Source organism: Hevea brasiliensis, chromosome 1 (assembly GCF_030052815.1).
Source record: "Hevea brasiliensis isolate MT/VB/25A 57/8 chromosome 1, ASM3005281v1, whole genome shotgun sequence".
NCBI lineage: Eukaryota > Viridiplantae > Streptophyta > Magnoliopsida > Malpighiales > Euphorbiaceae > Hevea > Hevea brasiliensis.
In genome coordinates this window covers 15,214,157-15,233,326 of record NC_079493.1, presented here as the reverse complement: position 1 = coordinate 15,233,326, position 19,170 = coordinate 15,214,157, and the positions used below count along the sequence as shown (strand labels likewise).

General features: G+C 30.8%; 1 pseudogene; it reads right to left on the bottom strand.

Annotated features, from left to right (window-relative positions):
- Window positions 1-37: 37 nt before the first annotated feature.
- Window positions 38-18,993, bottom strand: LOC131183017 (uncharacterized; annotated as a pseudogene).
- Window positions 18,994-19,170: the final 177 nt, after the last annotated feature.

The window sequence follows — 19,170 nt, the reverse complement described above, 5'->3', positions numbered from 1 at the left end:
GGCAGTGCTTCGAATATGTTAAACTTTCCAGAATATGTTAAGCTTTCCAAAGTACATTAGCTAATGCTAGTTTCTCTTTAGCTCCAAGCTAATCGACATCAACCTGCTTGATTACACTTTCCAGATTTCGTCATTCTTCTACATCTTCAGAAGTTTCATCATTGGTTTTCTCCATGTGAGCTAAAACATGCTTCTTATGAGCAAGAATCTCCGCCTTCTGGGTAATTAAGAATTGATTTTCCGCCTCTAGTTTTTCTTCTTCTTTTGAAAGTCTTGAGAATTCAGGTACCAAGAAACTTAGCTTCTTTTCTCTTTCTTCCAATCTTGCATCAAGAACAGTGGCTTTCCCTAACAGAGATATTATGCGAGCTTCAGCAGCTTCTTCAATGACCATAGCCATGGGAATACTCTCTCTAAATTCTGCCACGCGAGCGAGAAGAATTTCAAGAATTGTCTTCTCATGCAAATCTTTACTATTTTGAATGAGTGAATGGATAATTTCCTCAATATTGCCATAGGCATTAGCTTGTTGTATAGCCTCTAAAGGCATATTAAAAAATCCTTCTAATGTTTCCTTTTGTTTCTGCAATACTTCAGGATTAAGAGATTTCCTTTTCCTAGTCCTGCTGGAAAGTTCTGCTAGGAGACCCTTAGTTACTGTAAGCACATCCATAGAAGATTTTCTGGTCTCCGAAGAAGAATCCTGCCATGCCAACAAAAGAAATGTTTATCAAATACTAAAATATCGAGTTTTTAATTAATTCTTCTGACCTAAAAGTGCACATTTGCGGAATATTATACTTGCATTAACCCAAAATGGGTTTGGGGTGCTGGGCCTGTTGAACTTGTGGATACAAGAAATTATATAAAGGTTTAGAGTTTGAAATTTGAGCAAACGATATGCGGAAGTATCAAAATCTCTGAATAATAATTAGAGATTTGAAAAGAAGATGAAGGAAAATTAGAGATTTTGGAAGAAAATGAAATAAAAGGAAAGAAATTGATAATAGAAAATCAAAGAAAATGAAAGAAAATGAAGAAAAAAATTAATAATAAAAAATAAAAGAAGAAGGAAGAAAAGGGAGAAAAAATAATTGGAAAATGAAAGAAAATGAAGAAAAAAAATTACAGAATTGGAAAGAAATAGAAAGAACGGAAAAGAAAGATTGGAATGGAATAGCAAAAAAAATGAGTGAATGAATGATATGAATAAGGAAAATGTAGTGTTTGAATATATATATATATATATATATGTGTGTGTTTTTTTAAATTTAAACATTAAAATTTAATTTTCCATTTAAAAGGAATTCATTACTAAGTATAATTACGTACACTTTTTAATTTTTTTCCCCTTATAAAATTATGAACGAATTAGCAATGGATTTTAAAATGCGTTGCTAATTTTTTATGCATGGTTTTTATGGTTACAAAAATAGCTATGGATTTTCAATTTGTTGCTAATTTGACAAAATAATTTTAATAATCAATTGACAAAATTTATAAAATCATTTTTTAAATTTTATGAAAATAGTAATGGATTAATAAATCTGTTGCTATTGACCACAGATTTTGGTACTCCGTTGCAAAATCAGCAACGAATTTAGAAATTCATTGATAATAATAATAGATTCTTACACACGTTGCCAATTATATACTCAAATATTTTTATAATGTTGATTAACAACAAATTTTAGCAACAAATAAATTTATGTTACTAATAGCAATGGATTTAACAATGGAATATTGATTCCGTTGCTAAAGTGTTGCACCATATAATTTTATTCCAAAATTGTAACAAAATTACAAATTGGTTTCAAAATACATTACTAATAATAACAAATAAAAATCTATTGCAAAAATCTATTACTATCTGCATTTTTTTTTAGTGTATTAGATATTAATTAATTTAAAATTCAGTTTATCCTTTTTAATTTTAAAATTTAGATCTTCCTTTTATTTTTTTTAATCCATTTTACTTCTTTTAAAGGTTGTAAAATTTTTATTTTTCACTTTTTTCCCACTTTTTTTTTTAACCTTGATATATATGAAATAATTTCAAAAATAATAATTTATTCATAATTAAACTTCAAAATTTAAAATTAAATGGTATTTAAAAATTAGTTATTTATTAATACTTAAAAATAAATTTATTTATCACTTCTCTTAAATATTAAGCATAAGGCTTATTAAAATCTCCTCTCTTTTCACATGTTGTTATGGGCAATTTAATTGTTATCTATTTAAATTATTTAGTTTGTTCTTCTAAAATTAAATCTTTTATATTTATCATCAATTACAAATTTTCATTATTTTCCTATACTGTATTTTGCATTTTTTTATAAACAATATTCTTTTAACTATATAAATCATTGAGAAGTTAAACAATTAATGGTATAACTCTTTGTTTTGGTCATTTGATTTTGGGTAAATTGCAATTTAGTCTCTGAGATTCGACAAAATCTATAATTTAGTTTATAAATCTTCAAAACTAAGTAATTTAGTCTCTAAGATTTAATAAAACATGCAACTTAGTCTTTGCCATCAAAATTCAGTTAAGTTATCATTATTAGCAAAAATGACTGAACTACCCTTATCATTATTTTTAATGTGAAAACAATTTAGTCCTTAAGATTTTATTTTCTTAATAATTTAGTCCCTGATGTTTTGTTTTATTAATAATTTAGTCTCTTTAATTTTTAAAATGTGGGTCCCATTAAATTAATTTAAACAATTAGAATATAGATTAATTACTTTAAGGTCCTTAAAAATTTTGCTTGGTTACAAAATTGTCCATTAGTTTCACTAATGGATCCTTAAATGTTATAACTATTTATAAATAAGCCTTTATAGTTTTGTAAAATTCTATTTATGTCATTATTATTTTAATAATATATAAATAATTATATATATTAACTTATAATATTTTCATAAATTATAGTATATTGTTATATATAAAAAAAGAAGAAAAATATGAGTATAGGCACAAATTGTTATTAAAATAAAACTTCAAGGACTAAATTATTTTTAGATTGAAAATGAAGTTAAAAGTATTTTGGTATTTTTGCTAAAGTTAATGAGAAATTAACTATAATTCTAATGATAGAGACTAACTTGTAAGTTTATTAAAATTTCAAAGACTAAATTGTTTGGTTTTAAAACTATAGGGACTAAATTGTTGGTTTATCCAAATCTCAGGGATTAAATCGCTAATAAAATAAAATCTGATGGACTAAATTATTTTTAGATTGAAAATAGAATTAAGGGCATTTTGATCATTTTTACTAGAATTAATGGTAACTTAATTGAAATTCTAATGGTAGGGATTAAATTATAGATTTTATCAAATTTTAGAGACTAAATTGTTGGATTTTAAAAATATAGGAACTAAGTTATAGGTTTTGTCAAACTTCAGAGACTAAATTATAGTTTATTCTTTGATTTTTAAACTCTATATCTTTTGTAGGGATATTTTTTTTTGCAGTCTACGTAACTATGCATACAAATAGATAGAAAGGATTTGAAAATACAGTCTATCATTATGAACATAAATATAATTGTCCACATTTAAAAAATAATTAAATTATCGATAACAATAGGTGAAAAAAGAGTGGGGATTTTAATAAGTCCTATATTTAAAGTTTAATAAAAGTGATAAATGAATTTATTTTTAAGTATTAATAAATAAATTAATTGTAAATACCATTCAATTTTAAATTTTAAAGTTTAATTATTAATAAATTATTAGTATTATTTTTTAAATTATTTCATATATATCAAGGATAAAAAAAAAGTCTGAAAAAAGTGAAAATAAAAATTTTACAGCACTTAAAAGAAGTAAAATGGATTTAAATAATAGTAAAAGGAATTCTAAATTTTAAAATTAAAAAGAATAAACTAAATTTTAAATTAATTAATATCTAATACACTGCAAAAAATCACAAATTAGTAATAGATTTTTGTGACGGATTTTTATCTGTTATTAACAATAATGTATGTTGAAACCAATAATGTATTTCATTGCAATTTTGGAATAAAATTGTATAGAGCAACACTTTAGCAACGGAAATCAAGATTCCATTATTAATTCCTTTGCTATTAGCAATATAAATTTATTCGTTGCTAAAATTTGTTAATCGACATTATAAAAATATTTGAATATAAAATTAACGTCATATGCAAAAATTTATGATTATTAGCAATGAATTTCTAAATCCTTTGCTAATTTTGCAACAGAGTAATAAAATCTATTGTCAATAGCAATAGATTTGTTTATCCATTGCTATTTTTGTAAATTTAAAAAATGATTTTATAATTTTCGTCAATCAACTTATCATTAAAATTGTTTTATCAAATTAACAACGGTCTACTTTTGTAATAAAAAAACCCTACATAAAAAATTAATAACGTATTTTAAAATTCATTGCTAACCCCTTGGTTATTTTATGAGGGAAAAAAAATTAAAATGTGTATACTTAGCAATAGATTCTTTTTGAAGGGAAACTTAAATTTTAATGTTTAAATTGACAACGGATTGGTTGATAATTTGCGGATTTATATCTTCAAACACCATATTTTCCTTATTTATATCATTCATTCACTTACTTTTTTTTTTCTCTTTTCCATTCCAATCTTTTTTTTTTCCATTCTTTCTTTTTCTTTCCAATTTTGAATTTTTTCTTCATTTTCTAATTATTTTTCTTCCCTTTTCTTTCCCTTTCTTCCTTCTTCTTTCATTTTCTATCATTAATTTCTTCCTTCCTTTTCCTTCGTTTTCATCAATTTTCAATCATCAATTTCTTTCCTTTTATTTCATTCTCTTCCAAAATCTCTAATTTTCCTTCATTTTCTTCCTAAATCTCTAATTATTCTTTTTCCTTTTCTTTCATTATCTTTCCTTTTCTTTCCCTTTCTTCCTTTTTTTTTTTTCATTTTCTATCATTAATTCCTTCCCTTTTCTTTAATTTTCTTGCTTTTTTTTTTTCATAATTCTCTCATCATTTTCTCTCTTTTTTTTCTCATTTTCTTCCATTTTCTCTTATCATTTAATTTCTTCACTTTTCTTCCATTCTCTCTCATTTTCTTCTAATCTTTTCTCTCATTTTTTCACTTTTCCTATTATTTTCTTCACTTTTATTATTTACGTTTTACTTTCCATTTTCATTAGTATAATTTTCCCTCAATTCATTTTTTCACCATATATATATATATATATTTTTTTTCCAAATAATACTTTAAGCTCTTTACAAAATCAAATGGCTTAATAACTTGATGGCATGGATCAAAATCATCCGCAGGATTAGTGTTCATATTAAGAAAATCGATCTACTTGACTTGATTAGAAAATTTGATTAGGTTTTCATTAGAAATTTGGTTTGATTTAAAATTTAAAAACTTCAATATATTTATTTCGGTTCGATTTTTTAATGAACTGAACCAAAGTGAATTGTTATAAAAGCCCTTGGGATGGGATACTAAGGGTTGGGAAAGTCTTTAAAACTTCCTTCCATTCCACAGCTTTTGCTTCTCACTTGTCACTTCATTTCTTCATCCTTCATCTTACTTCCTGTCGACGCTACTCTACCTTCACTAGAAGCGAACAGTTTGCCTCTACCTTCAGTCTGCGCTCCATTTGCTTAGGTTGCGAAACTCTGCAGACCAGCTTTGGTTCCTCGTTCTCTTTATTTGTTTCTAAGGTATATATCGGCAGAACTCAGGCCTTTCTTTTTTTCATTTTTTCTTTTATTTTTCCTCATCAATGGCGAAATGGTGAGAGGGAAGGTGCGGATGAAGCGAGTTGAGGACAAAAGCAGACCATAGGTGACATTCTTTAGGTTAGTCATGTGCATGTTAATAGATTTTCATGTTAGTGTGATATTTGATGCTGTTTTAATCAATGGGTTCGTTGGCTTTTCCTCCACCAATGCTCAGTGGATTTTATAGGTTTAATAATTATTTCTTGATTTTCAATTTGAGTTATATTTGACCAATTTGAGACGGACCCTGTTTGGTTCAATTTTCATTATGGAATTCATTTCATTTGCAAGTGAATTTCATTATAGAATTCATTTAGCAATGAATTCCATTGTTTGCTACAAATAATTTCATGATTTGTCCATGACCTTAGGCAAAGACAAGCAACCGAAAGAAAAAATAAGGAAGAAGGGAATGATGCAACAAACAGGCAAGAGGAGTTTTTTTTCCTTTTTTTTTTTATTTATATAGGTTTTTCTTTTTCACAATTTTAAATTTTATTAGATTATATTTTTTTTTTCCTTAAGACTTACTGCTTGTGTGATTATCTTTATTTTTTTTTTCCACATTTATTTCATGATGCAGAAGCCATTCAAGCTAGTGACGCTCTCAAGAAGTCATCAAGACATTATTACCTCCTTCAATTACTGCTGAGACAAACATTCATCCAAAGGTAATTCTTTCCATTTTATATATTATAAAGAAAATGCTCTCATACTCTACTACATTAATGTGTTAGATTTAACAACATTACCAGCTTGTTTGGAAGGGAAGAAAATAAGGGAGGAATCAATATAAGAAAAAAAAATAATGGAGAAATGATTGTTTCCCCCATTTTGGATATTGGGAGTAAAATTTTGAAGATAGTTACTGTAGCAATAAAATTACATTTTTAACTCTATTAATCTTAGAACTTGTTTATTTGTAGAAATTAGATTTCTATTTTTCATTTTTTATTTTCTAAGAAAACTCCAATTTTCATTTTCTAAGAAAACCAAGGGAAAACTTAAAAAACTTATTTACCTGTCAATAATTGAAAATAATTTTCTAATTCAAAAAATTAAAAAAAAATCATATTTTTATAATTAAAAAGTAAATTAATATAAATTATATTTAAAATAATTTTTTATTTTTACAATTTTTAATGTGTTATAATAATATGATTAAATTTTTTATCATTATAAATAAATACTTTCTTAAATAATTATTTAATTTTAATTGTTAAAATAAATCATAATGTGATTTTGATGATATTTTTTGCATTTGAAAAACAGTCGGAAAGTAAAATTATTTTTATGAAGGAATACCATGGAAAATAATTTAAAGTTATTTTTCAAATTTAATTAAATTTTAGAAAATTGACGCATGTGAATATAAAATTTTGTTTCCAAATTTTCTAAATAAAATGTTTTAGAAAATTACTTCAGTTTTGGAACTGTTACTGAAACTCCTTTAACAACTACACCTTTGAACCAGAATAAAGAAGCCATTCAAGCTACTGCTTCCACCAGATATAAAGAAGTCATCAAGTCATCACTACCTCCTAACATACAATTGCAGTGGAGTATCAGAGCCGTTTCTATGTACACAATATATGAAGTGGATAGAATTACCTTTGGAAGAATCTTTGTCTTAGTAGTAATGGAAGGAGATGGTGATGACTTGATGACTTCTTTATCGCTAGTGCGAGCGGTAGCTTGAATGGCTTCTTTAGTCTAGTTCAAAGTGTACTTGTTAAAGGAGTTTCAGTGACAATTCGAAAACTTAAGTAATTTTCTAGAAAATTTTATTTAGAAAATTTGAAAACAAAATTTTATACTCACATATGTCAATTTTCTAGAATTTAACTAAAATTTAAAAAATAGCTTTAAATTATTTTCCATTGTTTCCTTCATAAAAATAGTTTTAGTTTCTGATTATTTAAAATGCAAAATAATATCATCAAAATCATATTATAATTTTTTTCACAATTAAAATTAAATAATTATTTAACAAAGTATTTATTTATAATGATAAAAAATTTAATCACATTATTATAACACATTAAAAATTAAAAAAAAAATTTAAATAATGATTTAATCATATAGTGACACATTGTAAGTGTATTAGTGTATTTTCTTTTTAAGCGTCAGTCGCATTTTTTATATTATTGGTTTCTAGTTCCAAACCAATAACAAACCCAACAGTGTTTGCCCCAAAATTGAAGCATAAACAACATACTAGCACAAACTGCATACTAACACTTTCCAGATCCCACATCACAAAATGAAGAGCATAAGTTGCAACCGATTTTATGGGCCTTCTTCATGGGAAGATCAAATAGCAAGGATGCCAATTGAGAGATCCACCTTCATGACAAAACCAATAAACAGGTAGGTGTTCTTTCCAAGCTCTCCGAACAGACTCATTCATCTGCTGGGGGTGAACGACTGTGGTATCTCTCATGCATCGGCAAGCGTATTAGTGAGTTACACAATGTAAATTATATTCTTGAATTGTATAGTCCTTAACTATATATGTATATTCTAATTAAAGACTATAGAATTAATGACTAGCTATAAGATATATTATATAATAAATTTATAGTTAAAGACTATATAAAAAAACAACTGAGTTCATTATAATTAATTTAACGATATAGGAATAAATTCATAAAGTGTTACGCAATTAGGGGAGGATGTTGACTCTCTATATAGGGAAGCCGAAAGCCCCTCCCTCTTCATTCTTATGGAAGTTTAAACATAGCAATATTATGTTGTAGGTCAAAATCAAAAGCTTTTAGGTTAGCTCTTTTGATTTTAGGCTTTTAATTTTGAATATCAATACATAGTTTTTTTATTTTGGAATTTCTTTTTTTATTTTCAACCATTTTTTTAGGTAGATAGTCTTTTTTTCTTAAATGGTTAAAATTTTTTAGCAACACTATTTTGGGAACCATTAGCTCACAAGCGTTCATGTAATGAAATTATGGCCTAGTTGCTGAAATTGGATAAATTTTAAGAGTTGTCCCTAAACTGTAGGAGTTGTAATAGTGTCATTCCTAAACTTAAAAATGCAACATAAAAATACCCCCTTGAACTTAAAAATTTTGCATAGTAAAATTCTTCTAACTCTCAACAGACAATTTATGCAATTTGGAGTAGCGGTGGCATGAATAATTCTCTCTCCTCTATGTGACAGTGATAAAACTAACTATAATTTTCTTTGCAGATTAACCATAAAAAGAATCAATTCCGTAGAAGATAATTAAGCATTAGATACATAGCAACTTATTAGGGGTCTTCACCTTAAAAATGAACAGCAATTATTCACATTATCGCCACTCTAAATTGTTCACATTAGCGTCTTACTTATGAACTGATTATTAGAAGTCAAAAGTATCTTATGTGTGCAAAATTTCAAATTTCAAGGGGTTTTATGTTACATGTTTAAGTTTCGGCACGACTCTGTTACAACTTTTAAAGTTCAGGGATGGCTATTGAAATTTATCCTCTATTTACTTATGGAAAACATTTTTCTGTTTTTCATCTTCCATTTTATAAGAAAACTCTAGTCTTTATTTCGATGAAGAACGAGGGAAAAAATGGAAAACAAGGTCACCTGTATGTAATAGAAACCGTTTTCTAATGTAAAAATAAAAAAATATCATATCTTTCATAATTAAAAGAAATAAATCACTAGAAAATATATTTAAAACTCATTTTATTATTAAAATTATTTTAATATGTGTAATTTATTTATTTTGTAATAATATATATAATTAATATTTTATAATTATAACTAAAAAATATTTTTTCTAAATAATTTTTTAATTTTAATTACGAAAAGTTACAATATAATTTTGATTATAGAAACGTCATTGTTTTCTATTTGGAAAAAGTTGAAAAACATGAGTTTTGTTATAAAGGAAAATAGTGAAAAACAACTTAAAATTATTTTTCAAATCTTACTTAAAATTTAGAAAACTGGCAAATTTAAATTACGAAACTCTGTTTTCCAATTTTCTTAGAAAACTTTTACAGAAAACTACTCTAACTTTCTATAAGTGAACCGACTCTTAGGGACTCGATTGACTTAAAGAAGAAAAAAAAAAAAAAAAAAAAAGAAGAGTTTAGGACAAACATTAACTTTTGGCTTGAATTCAAGGGGTCAAATTAATTAGGGTGAGTATTAAATTGGTATGTCCAATGGTGAGATTGTAAGGAGAGGCATGACCTTAATTAAACGATGGGAGAGATAAGGTGAGGCAAGGACAATTACAGATAATAAGAGGGAGGGAGACATTAAGCGCAATAGATTATATTTAGGATTCAACTTCAAATGATGGTGTATTACATTAATTATTATTATTATTATTATTATTATTATTATTATTATTATTATTATTATTATTATTATTATTATTATTATTATTATTATTATTATATGTGTTGGTTTCGGTTATGATTATTTAATTGAACTAAATAAATTGAATTTAGAAAAATAACAATCGGATCAAATATTTAAATAAATCAAATTGAATTGTTGAATTTAGATAATTCAGTTTATATTTCAAGTATCCAACTTTATATTTGGAGAAATTATTAAGTGAAGTCAATGGATGTACAATGATTAACCAAAACCATTGATTATGATGGATTACATGTAAATCCCATAATAATTAATGATGAGAACAAAACCGTTATATATACATCAATTTCACTGAAAAATTTTTCCTTAATTTGATCGTTTAGCCCAACAGATATTTTCTCTTTGTTTGTTCTTAATAAATAAGAGGGTGACATAAATTTAGTTTCATCCATGACCTTGTTGGCTATTTTAATATATTCTACATTGAAGCTTATATAACTAATTATCACACAAATTGCTATTTTTCACTTATTTTTTTGCAGTTCCATGAGGGGAGAAAGGCTTCAGCCTAAGGTAAAAAAAAAGGGCATAGTTTAAGATGAAGAGATTATTTTCCATTGCAAGTCTATGGAAGGAAAGAGACTTCAGCCTAAAATGAAGAAAGGGCATATTCCAAGAGCAAGAGACTATAGTCCCAAAGAGAGAAAGAATTTCGGCCTAAGGTGGAGGAAGAGATAGAATTCACAATGAAACAATTCTTGTCCACTGGTGATAAGCCTCTTACCCATATAATTGATTATAGTATTTGTAGTTTAGTAGTTAAAGTAGTAAATATATTAGGTTATGTCTAGAAGAGAATGAGAGGGACAAACTAATATATTTACTATGAGCTTATGCAGTGAGATTCTCTTGTATGTAATTGGGATGATGGGTAGTATAGCTTGGATCTTGTAATTTATGATTGTTTTATTGATAGTGGAAGATTGCATGTTCATGGACATAACCTTATGTTAAGAGGTTGAACAATGCAAAAATTATTGTTTTGTGTGTTTGTTTTATTTCTTTATAGTTTATACACTTTTACGATGCACAACATGAACTTTTATATATATTTGGCCTGAAAATCTAGAAACTAATTGTGAATAAACAAACACGAAGGTCGAGAACCATAAATTTCATTAGAGGAACAGGCTACACTACTAGGCTTTAATAGAAGTAAATAGCCTCTACAAACAAGCTTCGTGTACTGCACATTGATCTAACAAAACAGAACCTTCACCATAGATGGACAGCACATAAATATCGAGAATAAGGTAGAAAACCACTAGATCCAAGAATAGCCTACAAGAAAACACACGGAAAAGGAGATTATTTCATGAGAAAACATAAAAAAAAATTTAAAAAAAGACCAACAACACAGAGAAAAAAAAAGGTTAACAGAAGGAGGGAAAGGGTGTTCCGGATCAGAAATGGTGGCTGATAGCACCCCATCTATGACCAGGAACAAGAGAACTTTCGGCGCAATTAAGAGAGAAGTTTAGAGAAAAGGCTGGCTTTTGAATGTTGGTATCCTAAAAAGTTAGCAACTACATTATTGGCCTCAATCTAAACAAATTGTAATCATGTCTATTTCTATTTTTTTATAAGCAAAAAATTTTATTAATAAATAGAAATCCAGCAAGAATACCATTAGCTAAATAACAAAAATACAACAATAAAAATACGAAAAATTTAAACAAAATTTATCAAAAAAATTTAAAATTTAAAATAAATAATAATAATAATTATTACTTTATAATAATTGAAATATCTTTTAAAAAATTAAACAATTCTTAATTAAAATTTTTTAAAAAATGAGAAACAAAATCATATTTTTATATTTTAAAAGTAAATTAATATAAATTATATTTAAAAAAATTTTTATTTTTAAAATTTTAATATGTGTTATGATAATGTGATTAAATTTTTAATCATTATGAACAAATACTTTCTTAAATAATTATTTAATTTTAATTGTGAAAAAATAATAATATGATTTTGATGATATTGTTTTGCACCTGAAAAATAATCGGAAAATAAAACTATTTTTATGAAGGAAACAATGAAAATAATTTAAAGCTAATTTTCAAATTTTAGTTAAATTTTAGAAAATTTGTAACGCTATCAACATAGGTAGTCCGTATATTTTACTGTTCCGATGACTCATATCTGTTCGGACAGTCAAAATGTCTGGAACTACACCTAAACTATAGTGAGGAGGCATAACTTGAAGAAACAAATGTTAAGAAAATATAGGAAAAATGTAGAAAAAAAAAATAAAGTTTAGAGAATTTATTAATTGGTGTAAAATAATAAAAATAACTCGATGAGCACCATAAAAGGGCATTTTGGTCATTTCACCCCCCCAGAGGTGAATTTTGACCTAAATGTCAAAATTTAAAATTTAGAGAATGGAATAATTAACATAAATTAAAATTACAATTTTATGAATTTGAATTAGGAAAAAGAAGAAGAGAAAAGAAAAGGGAAAGAAAATAAAGAGCTTATGACAAATTAAAAATTTAAAGTACAAATATATATATATATATATATATATATATATATATATATATATATATATATATATATATATATATATATATATAAGCTAAGAGACAAAATCCCACCAACCCCAAGCTTCCATCTTCTTCTTCCCTCTCTTGGAAACCGTCCACCATGGGAGCTCTCTCCCTCCATTTTTGTTCTTCTTAAAGCTTGATTTTCCAAGCTTTCTCCTCCCCAAAACCCATAGCTCACTTCAAAAAAATTTAGCCCACACCATAAGGAAGCTTTAGATACCCATAAGAAGAAGAAAGGTTAAAGTTTGAATTGGGTCACAAGAGGTTAGTGCCTAATCTTCCTTTCTTCCTTTATTAATCCTTGAGTTAAGGTTAAAATGAAGTGAAATTTGTAAAAAACTAAAAGAAATAGGTGAGTTATGAGGGGAGTGAATTTTTGGTACCTATGGTGAGTGATGGTTTTTGATGACTATGATGTATATAAAGTGATTTAATGATGTTGTTTGATGCATTATAAGTATTAGAAGTTGATTTACATTGAGATTTTATGAGGTTGAAATTGTGACTTAGGGTTTGGCCTAACTTTGGTATTTTTGTATTATACCATGCAATTGGGATTGTTGAGATGTGTTGATGATATTTAGAAGTGCCTTGAATGTCAAATTGAAGCAAGGAAGTTGGAGGAGAAATGAATTATTGGAAGTGTTATTTTCTGCAGGTTGTGTTTGTTGAGGGCAGTGTACATTTTAGGCCATAAATGAAATTGTGTGACTCCAATTGGTATGAGGCCAATTGGAGGTGAAACTAGACCCAAAATATCCCATCTTCTATGAAGAAACCATGCCCAAATTCTGTCCAAAACTTAACCTAAATACTGCCTAAATTCGGATTTTCCTGCACCCAAACCTAGAAAATGACCAAATGAACAGTACATGTTCATTTGATCATAACTCTCTCTATACTGGTCCAAATGACCTAACATTTTACCCATGGAAAGTTTAGACATAGGGATACACTTTTCATGAAGACCACTTAACTCAGTTTTGCCTTTAACCAATTCAAATTGGTAGCACAATTTGGGTCACTGAAACTGCCAATCCAGAAAATGACCAAATAAACAGTACGTGTTCATTTGGTCATAACTCTCTCTATACTGGTCCAAATGACCTAAAATTTTACCCATGGAAATTTTAGACATAGGGCTACACTTTTCATGAGGACCACTTAACCCAGTTTTTCCTTTAACCAATTCAAATTGGTAGCACAAGTTGGGTCACTGAAACTGCCAACCCAGAAAATGACCAAATGAACAGTACGTGTTCATTTGGTCATAACTCTCTCTATACTGGTCCAAATGACCTACAATTTTACCCATGGAAAGTTTAGACATAGGGCTACACTTTTCATGGACACCACTTAACCCAGTTTTGCCTTTAACCAATTCAAATTGGTAGCACAAGTTGGGTCACTGAAACTGCCAACCCAGAAAATGACCTAATGAATTGTACGTGTTCATTTGGTCATAACTATCTCTATACTGGTCCAAATGACCTAAAATTTTACTCATGGAAATTTTAGACATAGGGCTACACTTTTCATGAAGATCACTTAACCCAGTTTTTCCTTTAACTAATTCAAATTGGTAGCACAAGTTGGGTCACTGAAACTACCAACCCAGAAAATGACCAAATGATCATTTGGTCATAACTCTCTCTATACTGGTCCAAATAACCTAAAATTTTACCCATGGAAAGTTTAGACATAGGGATACACTTTTCATGAAGACTACTTAACCCAGTTTTGCCTTTAACCAATTCAAATTGTTAGCACAAGTTGGGTCACTGAAACTGCCGACCCAGAAAATGTCCCAAAATACTATTCCTTTGGTATTTTGACCATAACTTGAGTTTTATAACCCCAAATTCAGTGATTCAAAAACTAAAATTCAAGTTTAAACATAGAGGAGCAATTGTTATGAAGGAATTGTGATTAAATAGACATCCCAACCTAGTCAAATTCCTAGATAAAGATAACACATCAACATGAACCTAAAGAAAGGTTCATGGGAAAAATGCTATATATGATAATTAAAATACTCATAAGGAGAATTAAATATTAAAAATGATATGAATATGTAAATTGGGTCTAATGTCCAATTAATATGAAATTAATGGTACCAATGAACAGTACTAGAAAATAGTAATAGTGAATAGTGCTAAATTAATTAAAAATGTTTAATTGCCCATAGTATATCTAGACTTATTTATTTAGTTTGGATAAATTGGTATACCAATTAGGGACTTCAGATAGCAGTACTGCCTACCGAGAAAATCATGAACTGACAATATATATCTGGTATGATTGTTCTACAGGCTATATGCCTACTTACTGGCCATTGTGCCTACTTTATTTCTGGCTTTACAAGCCTGACAGCGGGTATCGTGACCGACAGCTGGCCTCGTGCCTGACAGACGTATACTGGATAGACATATAGCTGTGTAACCAGTATACACCCGTACATCCAGCTTTTATAATTTGTTATAGGTTTTCTTGGGCACTGATAAAAAAATTAATTAAGACTTAAAATACAATAAGTAATCATAAAAGATCCCGATAATGTTAATTATTTCCAAAGAGCAATAAAAATGTAAAAGACCCAAAAATTATGAGTTGCATATATTATTTCAAATTATTAAATTATTGTTATTATAAATTATGCACCACTAAGCGTTATGCTTAACGCGTTGGTTTTCCATCGCGTAGGTACTGGAGATCAGCCGCCTCAGTCCCAACAGTCGCAGCAGCCACAGCAGCAGCATCAGTAGTGCACTGATAGAGCTCTGATCAGATCTGCCATTGTCCAGAGTCACCTCACCGGTCTTTTGTATTTTGGTAGGGCCCATGTATAGACTAGTATTTTGGTTCATTATGTTTAGTCATGATGTAATTACTAGTTTATGATGTATTTCATTTTGGACTTGTAATTAAACTTTGAGATTGAAATGAAAACTTGTAATTTATTATCTATGAATTTCTATATGAATGCAATAGATAATACTTCATTTTTAGATCTCATAAATGATTGTAAATGATATGATACATGAGAATATGATATGGAAATGTGTGAAATGAATATGGACATGTTAACAGGTGATTAGTGGAACTCGCCAGATGCTAATAAAATAAGGGAGGCTCTGTCCGGGTCTCCACAAAAATAAGATATATAAAAAAAAAAAAAATTTCTACACATAGAATACATGTTTTAAATGACATCAAAAGTTTACAATAGATATGATAAAACAAGATAGGGTGCTCTGGCACTGAATGTGGCACTTCTTGCTCGGTTATACGACAGACGGGTAAGAGGCGTCACATTTAGTGGTATCAGAGCAGAGGTTTAGGCGGTCTTAGACCTAGATAGATATAAAGAAATAGTTGCATCACATGCATGGGCCTTTGAATAGAGTCGAGGTGACACTAATGCAGATCTATTTCTTTGTCTGTTTTATAGGATCGATGGCATCTAATCCTTCAGAGCACGGACCTCCGAGACAGATAGAGGAGGAAGTAGAGAGTCACGCACCTGCTCCTAGTCGGGGGAGAAGTGGTAGTAGAGCAGAGTCATCTTGAGGTACTGTGAGTAGGGCACAGCAGGCCTTCTATGAACAGATGACACAGCTATTCTGTAGTTTGCCGGAGCCATTCCCCAACCACAGCCACCTCCACCTCCACAGCCACAGCCACAGCCACTTCCACCTCCACAGCCATAGACACAGCCACCACCACCACCACCACCTGTACAGCCACCTCCACACCCACAGCCGCAACCTATACACAGATCTCTACTAGAGAGACTGCGAAAGTATGGGGCAATTTATTTCAGAGGTAAGAGGGATGATGATCCAGCCACAGCAGAGTATTGGCTGGAGAGGACAGAGAGGGTATTGCAGCGGTTACCGCACCCAGAGCAAAGCTTGCACCGTGCTCACATCGCTACAGGAGGATGCATATAGATGGTGGGTGACAGTATCTAGAGTGGTACAGCCTGCACAGATCACTTGGGATTTCTCTCTGGCTGAATTCAGAAAGAAATACATCAGTCATGTGTACTTGGAGGCCAGAAGGAGAGAATTCCTGGCACTGAGATAGAGGCAGCTGACAGTCTCCGAATATAAGCGAGAATTCATGAGACTTAGCGAATATGCATTGGAGTTGATGCCGACAGAGGTTGATAAATGCAGAAGATTTGAGGACAGACTGAATGACAACATCAGGTTGATAGTGACATCTCACCACTTCATAGATTTCTCTCTGTTGATAGCATCAGCCCTTGATATGGAGAGAGTCAGAAATGAAGAGCAGTCCAGAAAGGATAGGAAACGCAAGAGGGGTTCTGGGTCTGGTCAGACCAGTTCAGCAGACAAGGTTAGTAAGAGACCCAAGGAGTCTCAGGGTCAGACTCAAGGTCGGGGCAAGAAACAGAAGTCTCGGTTTGCTCCAAGGAGAGGAGGAGGACAATCTGGTGCATCAGTGGGTAGTTCACCAGGTGCAGCTACACGGGGATCAGCCCCACCACCTGCTTGTGTACATTGTGGTAGACCCCATAGAGGAGAGTGCAGATTGTTGATAGGTGGATGTTTTAGATGTGGGTCTACGGATCACTTCCTGAAGGATTGTCCACAGAGGAATACTAGTGCTCCCACTGCTCCACCTCAGATGGAGAGGTCTGCCCTAGCAGCACAGAGGGGTAGGAGACCTGCGAGGCCTGATACAGCTGGCACATCACAGAGGCCTACTGCAGAGACAGTGCAGAGGCAGGAGACTAGGGTAGCACCACGTGCTTATGCTATGAGAGCTCGAGATGAGCCAGAACCATCTGATGTCATTAGAGGTACATTTTCTTTTTATGACCTGCTAGTATGTGCATTGATTGATTCGGGTTCCACACATTCATATGCGTGTATCACACCACCAGTTGATAGAGGGATACAAGTAGAGGAGCTAAAGGAGGACATACAAGTCACAAACCCTTTAGGCCATAGTATCATGGTGAAAAAGGTCTACAAGGTTTGTCCTCTAAAGATACAAGGGTATGAGTTTTTAGCTGACTTGATTGAGCTACCATTCCATGAGTTCAATGTGATATTGGGTATGGACTGGTTATCACATCATCAGGCGATGGTAGATTGTCGACTAAAGAGGATGTCACTTCAGACAGTAGATGGGGATGAGGTTACAATTGTGGGTGAAGGAACGGGTTGTCTTTCCACCATCATATCAGCCACAACAGCTAGGAGATTGATAAGAAAAGGCTGTGAGGCTTTCTTAGCACATGTGGTTGATACCAGGAAGACTAGCCCAAGCATGCAGGAGATCCCCACTGTATGTGATTTTCTGGATGTGTTTCCGGAAGAGTTGCTGGGTTTGCCACCCAATAGAGAAGTGGAGTTTGCTATAGAGGTTATGCCGGGTACTGCACCAATGTCCATTGCTCCATATAGGATGGCACTTACTGAACTGAGAGAGTTGAAAGTTCAGTTACAGGAGCTACTAGACAAGGGCTTCATATGCCCTAGTGTGTCACCCTGGGGAGCACCAGTGCTATTTGTGAAGAAGAAGGACGGTACCCTTCGGCTATGTATAGACTACCGGCAGCTGAATAAGGTGACTGTGAAAAACAAATACCCTGTACGTAGGGTAGATGATATGTTTGATCAGTTGAGGGGAGTTGGAGTATTCTCCAAGATAGATCTCAGATCAGGCTATCACCAGTTGAGAGTGAAGGAGACAGATGTTCCTAAAATTGCTTTCAGGACCCGGTATGGACACTATGAGTTCCTAGTGATGCCATTTGGGCTAACAAATGCACCAGCAGCTTTCATGGACCTAATGAACTGCATCTTTCATCCCTACTTGGATCGGTTTGTTGTGGTCTTTATATATGATATCTTGGTGTATTCTAAGAACCGGGAAGAGCATGATGAACACCTGAGAGTAGTACTACGTACATCTTGGGAAAAACAGTTGTATGCCAAGTTATCCAAGTGTGACTTTTATTTGGATGAGATATCCTTTCTTGGACACATTGTGTCAGCAGATGGAATTAGGGTAGATCCAAGGAAGATTGAAGCAATAGTTGAATGGAAGCCTCCCAAAAATGTAACAGAAGTCAGAAGCTTTTTGGGGTTAGCTAGATACTATAGGAGGTTTGTGAAGGGATTTTCCCTTATAGCATTTAATCGACTAAGTTATCTTGCATAAGAATGCAAAGTTTGATGGAATGAAAATGTCAAACCAGCTTTGAGAAGTCAAGGCTATGCTTCTGAAGCTCCATTGTTAACACAAATTAATCAGAGAAAGACTATGTGATCTACAGTGATGCCTCTCACAATGGGCTTGGGTGTGTTCTAATGCAGGAAGGGAAAGTAGTTGCCTATGCTTCTAGACAGCTAAGGCCACATGAAAAGAACTACCCAACTCATGATCTAGAATTGGCGACAATAATATTTGC